This window comes from Petromyzon marinus, chromosome 42 (assembly GCF_048934315.1).
Source record: "Petromyzon marinus isolate PM22_M1 ecotype Great Lakes invasive population chromosome 42, UKy_Petmar_22M1.pri1.0, whole genome shotgun sequence".
In the NCBI taxonomy this organism is placed as follows: Eukaryota; Metazoa; Chordata; class Hyperoartia; order Petromyzontiformes; family Petromyzontidae; genus Petromyzon; species Petromyzon marinus.
In genome coordinates, this window is record NC_133708.1 from 2,642,463 (window position 1) to 2,645,074 (window position 2,612).

At 56.7% G+C, this 2,612-nt stretch overlaps 1 protein-coding gene across 2 annotated transcripts in view; it reads right to left on the reverse strand.

Moving 5' to 3' along the window:
* The window catches only part of LOC116951114 (semaphorin-3E-like), a 72,823-nt gene extending 71,175 nt beyond the window's left edge, over positions 1 to 1,648 (reverse strand). The window contains exon 1 of one of the 2 annotated variants that reach the window (XM_076073422.1): positions 1,465 to 1,648. The gene's annotated coding sequence lies outside the window, so the exon portion shown is untranslated. Of the gene's footprint in view, positions 1 to 1,293; positions 1,404 to 1,464 lie in introns of those variants that run through there. The other variant, XM_076073423.1, reaches the window with a different exon arrangement.
* Positions 1,649 to 2,612: the final 964 nt, after the last annotated feature.

Sequence of the window (2,612 nt, forward strand, 5' to 3'; positions counted from 1 at the left end):
TGTGTGTGTCTCAGTGTGTGTTTCAGTGTGTGTGTCTATGTGTGTGTCTCAGTGTGTGTCTCAGTGTGTGTGTGTGTATGTGTGTGTCTATGTGTGTGTCTCAGTGTGTGTGTGTCTATGTGTGTGTCTCAGTGTGTGTGTCTCAGTGTGTGTGTGTATGTGTGTGTCTCAGTGTGTGTGTCTATGTGTGTGTCTCAGTGTGTGTGTGTATGTGTGTGTCTCAGTGTGTGTGTCTATGTGTGTGTCTCAGTGTGTGTGTCTATGTGTGTGTCTCAGTGTGTGTGTGTGTATGTGTGTGTCTATGTGTGTGTCTATGTGTGTGTCTCAGTGTGTGTGTCTATGTGTGTGTCTCAGTGTGTGTGTGTATGTGTGTGTCTATGTGTGTGTCTCAGTGTGTGTGTCTATGTGTGTGTCTCAGTGTGTGTGTGTGTATGTGTGTGTCTATGTGTGTGTCTCAGTGTGTGTGTCTATGTGTGTTCGTCAGTGCGTGTGCGTCACTCTGCCTCTGTGTGTGTGCGTGTGTGTATCTGTATGGGCGTTTGTGTGTGTATCTGTAAGTGTGTTCGTGTGTGTCTGCATCTATGTGTGTGTCTGTGAGTGTGTCTCTCTGCCTGTGTGTGTCACTCTGCCTATGTGTGTGTGTATCTGTCTGTGTGTTCGTGTGTGTCTGCATCTATGTGCGTGTCCGTGAGTGTGTTTGTGTGTCTGAATCTATGCGTGTGTCTGTGAGTGTGTGTCTCTCTGCCTCTGTGTGTGTCTCTCTGCCTCTGTGTGTGTATCTGTCTGTGTGTTCGTGTGTGTGTATCTGTCTGTGTGTTCGTGTGTGTCTGCATGTATGTGTGTGTCTGTGAGTGTGTTTGTGTGTCTGCATCTATCTATGTGTGTGTGTCCGTGAGTGTGTCTTTGTGTTAGTGTCTGTCATAGGTGCTAGCGAGCAGCAGCACTTGCCCCAACAGTCTGTCTATCTGTGAGTGTGTGTGTGTGTTGGTAGGGTGTTCACGAGCGCGAGTGAGTGTTGGCGCTAGGAGTGTTTAGTGATGTAAAGAGGAGCGGTGAGCGCGCACAATCACGCGCCGCGTCTCGCGAACAATTCTCAGTCTCACTCGGGACACAATCTCTCTCTCACCCTCCTCGTCCCACAACACTCTCTCTGTGTCTCACTCCGACTCTCTCTCTCTCTCACCCTCCTTGTCCCACAACACTCTCTCTGTGTCTCACTCCGACTCTCTCTCTCACCCTCCTTGTCCCACAACACTCAGTCTGTGTCTCACTCCGACTCTCTCTCTGTCTCACCCTCCTTGTCCCACAACACTCTCTCTGTGTGTGTCTCTCTCTCTGCCTGGCGTCTCGCCAGACTCTCCCACTGTCTCTCTCTCTCACTCCCGCATGGATATAAACGTCCGTCTGGCTCGCACGACATTCGTGAAGGGTTCCGTCTCTCCCACGCCCTGCGATGGCACTCACCCCGTCTCTCTCCTCTCTCTCTCTCCCTCGGCTCCCACCGGCTCTGCAACTCCCCCGTCTCGGGCCGGGGAGACTTTATGAACTCCCCGTAGCATGCAGACAGAAGGATGGAGGGAGGTGGAGGAGTGAGGGAGGGAGGTGGCGTGCGGTGAGGGAGGGGGTGGGGGAGGAGCAGGAGAGGGGAGGAGGCGGCTGGGCGGAGGATAATTGAGGGAAGAGGGGCATGGGGGATGGAGGGAGGGAGATGAAGGGAGGGATGAGGATTGAGGGAGTGGGGAGGAGGAGGGGAGGAGGGATGAGGAGGGAGGGATGAGGAGGGAGGATGGAAGAGGAGGGAGGGGGGAGGAGGGAGGGGGGAGGAGGGAGGGGGGAGGAGGGAGGGATGAGGAGGGAAGGATGAGGAGGGAGGGGGGAGGAGGGAGGGATGAGGAGGAGGAAGGAGGGGGAAGGGATGGAGGAGGGAGGGGGGAGGAGGGAGGGATGAGGAGGGAGGGAGGAGAAGGGAGGGGGGAGGGATGGAGGAGGGAGGGGGGAGGAGGGAGGGATGAGGAGGGATGAGGAGGGAGGGATGAGGAGGGATGAGGATGGAGGAGGATGGAGGAGGGAGGATGGAGGAGGAGGGAGGGGGGAGGAGAGAGAGATGAGGATGGAGGGAGGAGGGGGGAGGGAGGAGGGAGGAGGAGGGAGGGGGGAGGATGGAGGATGGAGGAGGAGGGAGGGTGGAGGGGGGATGGAGGGGGCTGATGGAGGCTGCCGTGGGCTCCTCCCCATTGGCTTGACCACCGCGCTAGGTGGAGGGGTCTCGACAGTGCTGGGGGGGGGGGGGTGAAGTGAATGAAATCCACTGCTGGATGAGGGCCTCTGTGTATGTCTGCAGCAACCTGTAGCACCTGTTATGCACGCTGTGCTCGCCCACACAACGACGATCCAGGCACCAGCCCCGCAATGGCTGCGCGCGATTCGTTTCGCATCGCCACGCGGTGCCTCTGAGCAGTGCCCGTGGCGAGGGGGACTTGTTAATCCACTGCTGGATGGACAGCGACAGCACGCGCAGCAGCAGCATCATCGACAGCAGCAGCACTATTAGCATCAGCACTGTCCATCAGCACCATCAGCATCAGCACTATCCATCATCAGCATCAGCACCA